General features: G+C 39.9%; 1 protein-coding gene and 1 pseudogene across 11 annotated transcripts in view; one reads left to right on the top strand and one right to left on the bottom strand.

The window, feature by feature from the left end:
* ANKRD6 (ankyrin repeat domain 6) overlaps positions 1-13,114 on the top strand; it is a 208,621-nt gene that overhangs the window by 13,305 nt on the left and 182,202 nt on the right. The gene's annotated exons all lie outside the window — the stretch shown is intronic.
* On the bottom strand, positions 1,284-2,031 carry LOC106508886 (small ribosomal subunit protein uS13-like; annotated as a pseudogene).

The following is a 13,114-nucleotide window of genomic DNA, read 5'->3' on the forward strand; positions in this document are numbered from 1 at the left end:
TAGGGCTGCACTGTGGCATATGGAGGTTCCCAGGCTAGGGGTCCAATCGGAGCTGTAGCTGCCGGCCTACCCCAGAGCCACAGCAACATGGGATCCAAGCCACATCTCGAACCTACACCACAGCTCGTGGCAACACCAGACCCTTAACCCACTGAACGAGGCCAGGGATTGAACCCACAACCTCATGGTTCCTAGTTGGGTTTATAACCCACTGAGCCACAACAGGATTCGTTAACCACCAAGCCACTACGGGAACTCCAGATTATTATTTTGATGTACCAAAAATGAATTGTCTTAGAGTTCCTGCTATGGCACAAGGGGATCAATAGTGTCTCTGGAGCACTGAGACACAAGTTCGATTCCCAGGCGGGCACAGTGGGTCGAGGATCCTGGGCTGCTGCAGCTGTGGTGTAGGTAGCAACTATGGCTCAGATCTAATTCCTGGCCTGAAACCTTCATATGTTGCAGGGCAGCCAAAAAAGAAGAAAAAGAAATATGGCACACATGGAGTTCCCTGGTGCCCCAGTGGTTAAGGATATGGTGTTATCATTGCTGTGGCTCGGGTTTGATCTCTGGCCTGAACTTCTGCATGCCATGGCCAAAAATAAACAAAAGCCAAAGTTGTCTTGACATTCAATGCATTTCTGTCTTTTTAAGTTCTAAATTCATGAATTTATATTCTTCCCTTGGAATTTAAAGGGTCAAAAACACTAACACTGTGCTTATAATTGACTGGTTATGGAGTTCCCACCATAGTGCAGTGGAAACAAATTTGACTAGGAACCATGAGGTTGCAGGTTTAATCCCTGGCCTCATTCAGTGGGTTAAGGATCCAATGTTGCTGTGAACTGTGGTGTAGATCACAGACACAGCTCAGATCTGGCATTGCTGTGGTTGTGATGTAGGCCAGTAGCCATAGCTCCGATTGGACCCCTACCCTGGGAACCTCCATATGCCACAGATGTGGCCCTAAAAAGAAAAAAAAAGACTGATTGTGTTAAGAGCAGTCATGTTTTTCTGTCTAAAACTAGAACACGCACTATTGTATGAGATTTTGTCCTAGGACTTTTGTGCGGTTTTTTATTATGGCCTTCTCTCCCCTTGCACCTGCCACCCCCTCCCCCCGGAATTCCCTTAATAATCAGAAACATTAACTTTGAGGGTAAGAAAATAAATCTTAAATTGGATAGAAGTTAATATCCCAGTTATATAAGGCATACTTATTATTAGTGGGTTTTTTTTTAACTGTATAAACTATTTGTTAATAGACAGCACTGACACATTTATTTCATCTTGGACAAACCCACGGTGCGGCCACGGCGGCCTGTGGTCACGGCATGCTGGCCTCGAAAGCAAAGTCCCCAAAAGTGGCGCAGCCCTCTCTGGGCCCAAATCTACAGTGGCTCCAGATCTTCATGGCGCTTGTTGTCCAGATCATTAGCCAGGACCTGGCTGTCTTTTCCATCCTTCATGTCCTTCTGTCTATTTAAGAACCAGTCTGGGACCTTGTATTGGTGTGGATTCTGCATAATGGTGATCACACATCCCCCCTCATCCTCCGTGAGCTCTCCTGCCTTCTTGGTGAGGTTGAGGTCTGCTTTCCTCAACACACAAGTGTTTCTTTCTTTCTTTCTTTCTTTTTTTTTTTTTTTTGTCGTTTTGCCTTTTCTAGGGCTGCACCCGCGGCATATGGAGGTTCCCAGGCTAGGGATCCAATCAGAGCTACAGCTGCCAAGCCTACACCACAGCCACAGCAACTCGGGATCCGAGACACGTCTGCAACCTACACCACAGCTCATGGCAACACCAGATCGTTAACCCACCGAGCAAGGGCAGGGATCGAACCTGCAACCTCATGGTTCTTAGTTGGATTCGTTAACCACTGAGCCACGACGGAAACGCCACACAAGTGTTTCTTTACCCCACACTCTTAACTGCAGTGACAGCAAAGGCAGTTTTCCACTGCGAATTGATGTTGGTGTTGAGTACTCGCAAAATGTGCTGGGACTTCGCAGGGGTTATTAGAGACATGGCAGTGGCCTCAGCGGCAGCGGCAGCGTGCAGGCCTTCCATGGAAGAGGTATTATTAGTGTTAATGAAAGGTGTGTATACAGTGAAGAGAAAACACATTCCCCAAATCAGTAAGTGGATAGAGGCCATGATGGATTTTGTATGGAAAAAGCAATGTCAGACGCTATTGGGGTATTTAAGTGAAGGGGGAAATCCTGCGTTATAGCACTACATCAGAAGGGAAAGACTGAGTATTGATTGTAACCCAACCAGATGCCATAAATCCACAGCATCACTGTCTCGGCCAAACAATAAATGTCATCCATTAAGTTGAGTGTATTATTGCCCTAAGTTCAGTGAGGCCAAAGTGTTTTACTGTTCTCTGCAAAGACTAATCTCTCTAGCTGAACAAGAGTTTAGGAAAAAAAATGTTAAGATTAGTGACTCTCTCTTGGCCTCCCTACATATTTGTCTTTTTCTTTCTGATTAGCATTAAGTAATGTATCTTAAAACCCCAGGCCTCCGCATTCAAGCCTGGCCGAATTACCTCTCTTGGAAATGGACAATACAGATGCCCTTCAGGGGAAGGCTGTTTCACGGGAGACTGGCAGGCTTTAAAGAGAAGAGTGCGACCTGGCCGTCAGGAGGGCTTGGGTTCCAATTTCATGTCTGACAACAGCCTTTGTGCCCTCTGCCAAGTCACTTTCTTACTTCTGTGGCTTTTCTTTTCTTTTCTCTTAGAAAGATGACCACTGGCCTGATGTTTCAGACAGGTTCTCATTGACTAGTCTCCTGCTCCCATGGATTTGAGGCACAAAAGACTTTTTTTTTTTTTTTTTTTTTTTTTTTTTAGTTTAACAAGTTCTAATAAGCCAAATACCCTTAAAATGGTGATTCCAATCAGGCAATTGATCTTTGCCAATCACCCCAGAAGCCCTTACATGGGTCATGTCTTAGTCATAACTCTCTCCCTCCCTCCAAATTTACTAAAATGGCTCTATAAAGAAAATAGAGCATGCCCAAATCCTGATAGGCTGGCTTAACAGTCAGTGGGGGAAATTGTGCTTGTTCTGGAACCTTTACATGTTTGGTTTATCAAGGGTAGTGTGGTTTGCCTTTTCCCCTTCCTATAATTTCTCATAAAGAACAAGCACCTGCTATATGCTTTGATAAACTTTCATACTCCTGTTGAAGTTTGGATCAGTTTCCACCATTTTATCCTTCATGCTTTCAAATGTTGTGAAGTATCTACTGAAGCTTCTTTAAAGTTATTGAAGCGTCATTTCTTCACACTGTGTCTCTCCACACTTTCCTCATTTATGGCCATCAGTTCCCTTCATTCAGTTCCTTTGGCTGCACATCTAGAGTCTTCAAGTGGTAGCCATGTCAACCTCAGCCATTTCTTCTGCGACTCCATCTTATTCCATTCAGATTTCATTTCCAACGTTACCACTTTTCTTTGCTGCACTTTCTTCTTTGTTGGCCAATTACCTCTTTTATTTATTTATTTTTAAAATTTTTTATCTTTTTTAGGGCCGCACCCATGCACATAGAGGTTCGCAGGCTAGGGGTCGAATTGGAGCTGTAGCCACCAGCCTTCGCCAGAGCCACAGCAACACCGAGTCTTCGACCTACACCACAGTTCACGGCAACGCTGGATCCTTAACCCACTGAGCAAGGCCAGGGATCCAACCTGCAGCCTCATGGTTCCTAGTCAGATTCCTTTCTGCTGTGCCATGACGGGAACTCCCAGTTACCTCTTTTAATTGCTCATTTTGGTAAACTGTTATGTGAGTTTTTCACTGGGAAACAAGGAGACATGGTTTGCTGTCTGTGTGAACTGAGTAACCAATGAGGAGTGACCATTCACTGACACACTTGGAAAGATGTGGTGTGATGTGTTTGGTCACTGATCATGATGCTCATCTATTACTTACATATCGAGTTGTAGATTGGAGAGCTATTAGTGAAGTTTGTACCTCATGCAGTTTCTCAGAGCTAACATGCGGTGGTAAGTGAAATTTGAACCATGTCATTGGAGGACTGGTGTAATTTAAACCATGGGACCTGAGATTGTACACATTAGAACCATGTAAAGCAAAGGCTGCCTGAATAATATGTTTTAGTAATTACTTCCTGGTATTGTTTTTATAGGTCTGTGATTTACGTGTGCATCTTTAGGCAGTGTGATTTAGTGTTGGTCCTTAACATGTTTTCGTAATGTCTTCCAAGTCTTTTTTTTTTTTTTAAATCTATGGTTTTCCCCTCTGTATTAGTTTGCCAGGGCTGCCATAACAAAGTACCATCGACTGGGTGGCTTAAACAACAGAAATTAATTTTCTTACAGTTCTGGAGGTTGAAATCTCAGATCAAGATGTTAGCAGATTTGGTTTCTCCTGAGGCCTCTCTCCTTGGCTTGCAGATGGCCATCTTCTTTCTATTTCTTTCTTTCTTTTTTTTTTAGGTTTTTTTTTTTTTAATTTGTATTGAAATATAGTTGACTTGCAATGTTGTATTAGTTTTAGGTGGATAGCAAAATGATTCAGATATCTATATATACATCTTTTTTTTTTACATTCTCTTCCATTATAGGTTATTATAAGATATTGAGTATAGTTCCCTGTGCTATACATGCCATATTGTAGTCTTTGTTGGTTATGTAGTGTATTTATTTTAACATTTTACTTTCTAGAATCAAAGCTAAAAGGCTTTAGAAGTCTATTGTTTTGTAATGCCCCATCCAAAACCCACCCTCTTCTATCATTTTATTTATTTAAAAAATTTTTATTATAGTTGATTTACAATATTCCATCAATTTCTGCTGTATAGCAAAGTGATCCAGTTATATATATATATGTGTGTGTGTGTGTGTGTGTATACACATTCTTTTTCTCACATTATTCTCTATCATGTTCCATCTTAAGTGATTGGATACAGTTCCCTGCGCTATACAGCAGGATCTCATTGCTTATCCACTCCAAATGCAGTAGTTTGCATCTACTAATCCCAAACTCTCAGTCCATCCCACTCCCTCCCCCTCTGTCTTGGCAACCACAAGTCTGTTCTCCATGTCCATGAGTTTGTTTCTTTTCTATAGATAGTTTCATTTATGCCATATATTAGATTCCAGGTACAAGTGAAATCATATGATATTTGTCTTTCTGACTTACTTCACCTAGTGTGAGAGTCTCTAGTTCCATCCATGTTGCTGCAAATGGCATTATTTTGTTGTTCTTTTATGACTGAATCATGTTCCATTGTTTATATGTACCACATCTTCTTAATCCATTCATCTGTCATTGGACATTTAGGTTGTTTCCATGTCTTGGCTATTGTGAGCAGTGCTGCAATGAACATAGGGGTGCATGTATCTTTTTTAATGAAAGCTTTGTGCAGATAAATGCCCAGGAGTGGGATTGCTGGGTCATATGGTAGTTCTATACTTAGTTTTATGAGGTACCTCCATACTGTTTTCCGTAATGGTTGTACCAATTTACATTCCCACCAATAGTGTAGGAGGGTTCCCTTTTTTCCATACTCTCTCCAGCATTTATTTGTTGTCTTATTAATGACAGCTATCCTCACAGGTGTGAGGTGGTACCTCATTATAGTTTTAATTTGTGTTTCTCTAATAGTGTGGTGAGCATTTTTTCATTTGTCTGTTGGCCATCGTATGTCTTCTTTGGAGAAATGTCTATTCAGGTCTTCTGCCCATTTTTCAGTTGGGTTGTTGCTTTTTTTGCTGTTGAGCTGTATGAGCTGTTGGTATATTTTGGAGATTAAGCCCTTGTGGGTTGCGTTGTTTGCAGCCACTTTCTCTGATTCCATTTGTCTTTTTTTTTTTTTTTTTTTTAATGGTTTCCTTTGCTGCACAAAAGCTTTTAAGTTTGATTAGGTCCCATTGGTTTATTTTTGTTTTTATTTCTGTTGCCTTGGGAGACTGACCTAAGAAAACAATTGTATGGTTGATGTCAGAGCATGTTTTGGCTATTTTCTTCTAGGAGTTTTATGGTGAGTTATCTTATGTTTAAGTCTTTAAGCCATTTTGAGTTTATTTTTCTGCATGGTGTGAGGGTGTATTCTAGTTTAATGATTTACATGCAGCTGTCCAGTTTTCCCATCACCACCTGTTGAAGTCATTATGTCTTTAATGGTCTTTATTCAACTCACGGTATCTCTGTCTTCTTACAAGTACACTAGTCCTGTTGGATTAGGGCCTAACTTAATTATCTCTTTAAGGGCCATGTCTCCAAATACAGTCATATCCTTAGTACAAGGAGTTAGAGCTTCTAACATGAATTGGGGGGGGTGCAATTCAGCCCATTACATCCTCTATTCCTTTCTTTTCTTTACTATGTATATATCAAAATAGCTGGGCTTCTTGGCCACTGGTTACGTAAAACATAAACCATAATCATGTAAACTTTAAGAGTCAGGATCATTCATGAAGGACACCATTGAAGATTAGGCCTGGATTATGTTGGGTGAAATTATGTTCCAGTTACTAAGGCTGTGTAACAAATCACCCCAAAACATGCAGCTTAAAACAGCAATAATTATTTGTTATTTCTCAGAGTCTGTCAGGAATTAGAGAGTAACTCAGCTGAGAGGTGCTGGCTCAGGCCTCAATAAGATTGCGGTCAGATTTAGCTGGGGCTATAATCATCTGAAAGTTTGGGGCAGGAGGATCTCCTTTAAGATGGCTTACTCACGTAGCCAGTGTATTGGGCGTGGCTGCTGCTGAGACGTCTGAGTTGCTTTCTACATGGCTGCTGGAATGTCCTCATGGCATGGCAGCTAATTTCCCCCTGAGTGAGGAATCCAAGAGGCCAAGACAGAAGCTGCCTAATGCACTGTCATTTTTATCATGTTCTATTGGTCACACAGATCCAGTCTTGATTCACTGTAGAAGGGGACTCCACAAGGGCATGAATATGGGAGGTATGGATTGTTGGGAGCCATCTTGGGGACTGGTTGCTATAACTGGGTAAAGTAAAACCTGTCTTACTTTTGGGGAACCTGTTTGCAAGTCTCTGCCTTCAAATGCTTGCTTATCGTACAGGCTTGTCATCAAAATTAAACATTGCTAAATGCTAACTTTCTACTTTACGCTTAATGAGTTAATGCTTTTAAGAATTTTCAAGATAACTTTTTACTCTCAATTTTATGTCTAAAACCATTATATTAATCCCAGTATGTACATTTATCTATTAGTAGATTTTTCTTTGGCTGGATCATTCACTCTAGTTCCTAGAGCAAACCATATATGAGAATAATGGGACCTGAAAGGTATAACCATAGAGACAGAAAACTTGCCTGGCAGTCATCTACGTGTTATCATCAATGTATAACAAATTAATTTTTTCTTTTTTTTAAGGGAGAGAGGGTATGGGCAATATTTATTAACCAAATCAACTTAGATAAGCAATTATCAAAACCAGAGCACCTTCAGATTTAGGAAGTAGACATTTTTAAAAATTATTTTTCTCCCTTGAGTTTTCTGTTACTTTTGCTAGTTCAGATCACTTCAGAATGAGAGACAGTGGAGGAATAGAGAAAGAAATGAACAATTATCTCAGGGTCACATTATCTACCCTTGCTGGATTGAACTGTTGCCATGTCAGTGTTCTGGGATTCACAAAGTGAAATGTTAGTTCCAGAAGATTCATGTGTACCTTGGAAGTTACTGAGTTTCTTGAATTTGGGATCAACAGTTTCCAATGATCACACATGCCTTTATGTGAAGTAGGAGACTTTGCTGGAAATGACAGAAGAACATGTGCTCTTAGAGCAGGAAGAATACATAAAGGAGAGGAAGGGAAGCAAGTTAAACAGGGTGAAGGTGAGTAATACAGAGAATATATTAGCTGATGGGAGGGAAGAGAATTTTTTTATTTTTTTTTGTCTTTTTGCTGTTTCTTTGGGCCACTCCCGCGGCATATGGAGGTTCCCAGGCTAGGGGTCAAATCGGAGCTATAGTCACCAGCCTACGCCAGAGCGACAGCAACTCGGGATCCGAGCCACGTCTGCGACCTACACCACAGCTCACGGCAACGCCGGATCGTTAATCCACTGAGCAAGGGCAGGGACCGAACCAGCAACCTCATGGTTCCTAGTCGGATTCGTTAACCACTGCGCCATGACGGGAACTCCTTTTTTTTAATTTTATTTTATTTTTTATTTTATTTTATTTTTTTAGGGAAGAGAATTTAGTGTGAATTTTTTTATGACAGGTTGTAAATGTGCTACAGTATTTGTTATGTGCTGTTTGTAGGAAGATGTATAGTTACCCAAGCAGTTTAGCAGTATGAGATTCATGGTTTTATGTTAAATCAACTTATGTCTGATGTAAAGCTGATGCTAATACTTTAGGATTTAAACTTTTTTATTGAAGTGTAATTTACAGTGTGTTAGTTTCAAGTGTACAGAAAATGATTGTTTTACACACACCCACACACATATATATTCTTTTCCAGATTCTTTTCCATTATAGGCTATTACAAGATACTGAGTATAGTTTCCTGTGCTATGCAGTAGGTCCTTGTTTACCTGTTTTATACATAGTAGTGTGTATATGTTAATCCCAAACTCCTAACTTATCTTTCCACCCTCCCCTGCTGTCCCCTTTGGTAACCATAAATTTGTTTTTTTTATGTCAGTGAGTATATTTCTGTTTCATTGATCATTTCAGTTGTATCATTTTTTTAAGATTACGCATATAAGTGATATATGATATTTATCCTTGCCTTACATAACTTAATATAATAATCTCTAGATCATTCATGTTGCTACAAATGACATTATTTCATTCTTTTTATGGCTGAGTAATATTCCATTATATACATATACATATATATATGTGGTGTAGGATTTAAATTTTTAGTAGCCCACATTCACTCATAACTCAATATAATTTGTTGAATAAAGATGTTTTGGGTTCATTCATAAAGGAAAATTAGGAACATTATTAAAATAAGATGACTCTAAGACCCTTAATGTATTATAGTTTGATAGGACTTTATATTGCAGCAGTAGAGAGTACAGTATCCAATCCAAATTCCTGTGAATAGAATATTAGAAGTGATGTTATTGAATATTTATACCCCTGGAGTTCCTGTCGTGGCGCAGTGGTTAATGAATCCAACTAGGAACCATGAGGTTGCTGGTTCGATCCCTGGCCTTGCTCAGTGGGTTAAGGATCCGGCGTTGCCGTGAGCTGTGGTGTAGGTTGCAGACGTAGCTTGGATCCTGCGTTGCTGTGGCTGTGGCATAGGTTGGCAGCTACAGCTCCGATTAGACCCCTAGCCTGGGAACCTTCATATGCTGTGGGAGAGGCTCTAGAAAAGGCAAAAAGACAAATACACACACACACACACACACACACACACACACACACATACATACCCTTGGAAGTTTGTCTAGTAGATTGAGGAGTTGTCACACTGAGTTTCATATAATTCATACCATAAAAATAAAATTAAGAATTAATATATTCATAGTCTACCTCACTCCACAGGCTCGTTAGAGATGACTGGTTGCTAGTTTCAAAATGTAGTGAAAGAAGCTTGCAGTTTTTGTGTTCATATGGGATCAGGCTGTTTTGCAGAGTCAAGGTTATTGAAAGTTTATCTGTAGCAGAGATGGGTGAATAATGAACAGTTCTTTCTGAACACAAAATACAAGCTCCCTGTTGGCTTCTGTCTGTCTTAGGAACAAAGATGTCTCTGTGCTTCAGGGTAGAGACCTGGAGTGAAGTGACTGCCTGGTAAAGGCTAAGAGCTCATGTAGGGCATGGGGTCACAGGGACTCAGTATGGTGACTAGACTGCTTTATGAAATACCAATGCTCTCAAGTCCTGAAAGGAGTGAGCTTCACGGGTCTGTGCTCTGTCTTTCGTATTTCATATATAGCATTTTGTTTCAGAGACAGAATAAGGTCTGTTGGATCAGACAATAAAAGCTTGTCTTTGGGCAATTCCTGTAAAGACTTTCTGTTTTAATTTATCTCTTGTTATTTGAGCCTTATATTTATTTTTAAAGATTTTTTTTTTCTGCTGCTTTTTAGGGCCGCATCCAAGGCATATGGACGTTCCCAGGCTAGGGGTTGAATCGGAGCTATAGCTGCCAGCCTACACCACAGCCACAGCAATGCCAGATCCGAGCCGCATCTGCAAGACCTACACCACAGCCCATGGCAATGCCTTATCCTTAACCCACTGAGCGAGGTCAGGGATCGAACCTGTGTCCTCATGGATGCTACCAGATTCGTTTCCGCTATGCCACAACAGGAATTCCTAGAGATATTATTAAAACATGGAAAGGTACACAGGCACTTTATGTATTGACCACCAAGATGAGTTTTTAGTTTTCAATATCTTCTTGGTGGGAACTTAATGTCTTGCTTCACAAAATATTATGCTCAGTATAAGACCTTTTCAACTTGTGGGAAACGGGACTAGAAAAGTAAAGAACACTGATCCCTTCCAAGACCAGCTTTTATTTATAGTCGTAGCTTCTGACTTTATTTTAGTGCTTTGTAAACTCACCAAATCCCACTGCTTAACGTTAGCAATAAATTGTGCCTTGCTTCTTCTAAGATGGTCTAGGGCTTTTAGTGTAATTGATTAGATGCCTGTTTTTGCATGTCTGCAGATGTTTATAAGTTATATACTGTCAAACCCATTCCAGAGGGGTGAGGAAGAAGAAACAAAGAAATGGATCATTATTCTCTTTTTAAAATGATCTTTTCTTTCCCATCTAGAGAATTTGGATAATTCTGAAATGTCAGCAGCTTGATATGGTTGGTTTTTTCATTCATTGTGTTGTGCACTTGGCCCATTCCATATGGAGCCTCATGTCCTTCACTTCTGGGAAATTTTCTTCTATCATTTCTTTGCTAATTCTTTTGCCCTCTTACTCTGTTTTTTCTTTTAAAAAACTTCTGACATACCAAAGACTTACTGGATTGAGACTTATTCTTTGCTTAACTTTTCTGTCTCTATTTCTGCCTGTCTTTGGTTCTGTTTACTGGTATTTTTTTTTTTTTTTTTTTGGTCATGACCACAGCATGTATGAGTTTCCAGGTGAGGGATCAAACATGAGCCACAGTAGCGACCTGAGTCACGGCAATGACAATGCCAGATCCCTAACCACTAGGCCACCAGGGAACTCCCCGGGAGATGTTTTAGAACTTATTTTTATTCCTTCTATTGAATTTTTAAAAAATTTCATCAATAATAGGATCTCCCTTGTGGTGCAGTGGGTTAAGGATCTGGTGTTGTCACTGCAGTGGCTCAGGTGGCTGCTGTGGCTCAGGTTTGATCCCTGGCCTGAGAAACTCCATGTGCCATGGGTGTGGAGGCCCCCAGCAAATTTTTTTTTTGGTTAATAACATTTTTATTTCTAAGAACTCTCTTGTTCTTTGATCAATTTTTTCTTTTTTTTTGGCTGTACTCAAGGCATGTGGAAGTTCCTGGGCCAGGAATCAAACCTGCGCCACAGCAGCTACCCAGACTGCTGTAGTGACAATGCTGGATCCTTAACCTCCTGCCCCGCAAGAGAACTCTCCTGCCCCGCAAGAGAACTCTCATTTTTTTCATTATAGCTTATTCTATATTACTTTCTTTAATCTCTCTGAGTATAGAGTTCAAGGGTTGTTATTGTTTTCTTTTTTAAAAAAAAGTTCTTATCAATTACCAGCATTATCTTTGTTTACTCTAGGGTTATTTCTTTTCATTTACTATGCTCTCTCCTTTTCATTTTGGAAACTTTCCCCTGAATGTCTGGTGATCCTTGGTTTTGTGTTCATGTTTAAAACTAAAAAACAATTGGAGGTGCTGTGTGCAAAATTGTAGTGTATGTGAAGGTCTTGTCTTAGAAACTGTTCAAATTCTCCGGAGAGGAAACTTATGTTGTGGGTGGGGAGGCAACCCCCTGATGAATTAATAGAATATGATATCAATTTTACAAATTGAAAAATCAACCTACATGATAATATAGCTTATGGATATATACATATGTGGCAAAAGCATCATAGAGGAAAAAGAAACTGAATGCAAAATTCAAATAGTGCTTACACTTGGGGATGTGATTGGGGTGGAGCATAAAGAATTTCACCATGGGAGTTTTTGTTGTGGCGCAGCGCAAACGAATCCGACTAGGAACCATGAGGTTGTGGGTTTGATCCCTGGCCTTGCTCAGTGGGTTAAGGATCCAGCATTGCAGTGAGCTGTGGTATAGGTCACAGACACAGCTCGGATCTGGTATTGCTGTGGCTCTGGTGTTGTGGTGGCTACAGCTCTCATTAGATCCCTAGCCTGGGAACCTCCATATGCCATGGGTGTGGCCCTGTAAAAGACAAAAGAAAAAAAAAAAGATGTTTCTTTAAAAATAAAAATAGAATTTCACCGTTATAAGTTATGTTCTGTTTTTTAAATTGAAAAGTGAGTTTTATTATGATCTTTATTCCTCATGTATAGGTAATATATTAATAGTCTTTTATATGTGTCAAATATTTCATAATAAAAATTAGAAAATATGAAGGAAACTCCTTGTGTCTCACCTCGTGAGCATAGATGCTTGACTGACAGTGTTCTGCTGGCAGTCTCTAGTCCCTGGCAGCCAACTCTGTTTCTGTGAGTTCAGCTATTCAAATATCGATCTGTTTGTTTATTTATAATTAAAAATATTGTAAGAGTCCATATATGAGTGAGATCATGCAGTATTTGTGTTTGTCTGACTTATTTCACTTAGCATAATGCCGTCTAGGTTCATTAATTTTGTTGCAAATGACATGATTTTCTCCATTTTTTAAGGCTGAAATTTATTGCACTGTATATGTTCATTATATTTTCTTTATTCATTCATCCATTCATGGACACTTAGGTTGCTTCCATACCTTGGCTATCATGAATAATGCTGCAATGAATATGAGAGTACAAATAGCTCTTGGACGTATGATTTCATTTCTTTTGGCTGTATATATAGAAGTGGGATTGATTGCTGGATCATATGGTAGTTCTATTTTTAGTTTTTTGAGGAACTTCCATACTGTTTTCCATAGTGACTGCCCCAATTTACATTCCCACCGGTAATGTACAGGGGTT

The sequence above is a fragment of the Sus scrofa genome, chromosome 1 (assembly GCF_054392235.1).
Source record: "Sus scrofa isolate SSC_HxYL_T2T_F1_AM1 chromosome 1, Sscrofa_HxYL_maternal_Yorkshire_Landrace_v2.0, whole genome shotgun sequence".
Lineage (NCBI taxonomy): Eukaryota > Metazoa > Chordata > Mammalia > Artiodactyla > Suidae > Sus > Sus scrofa.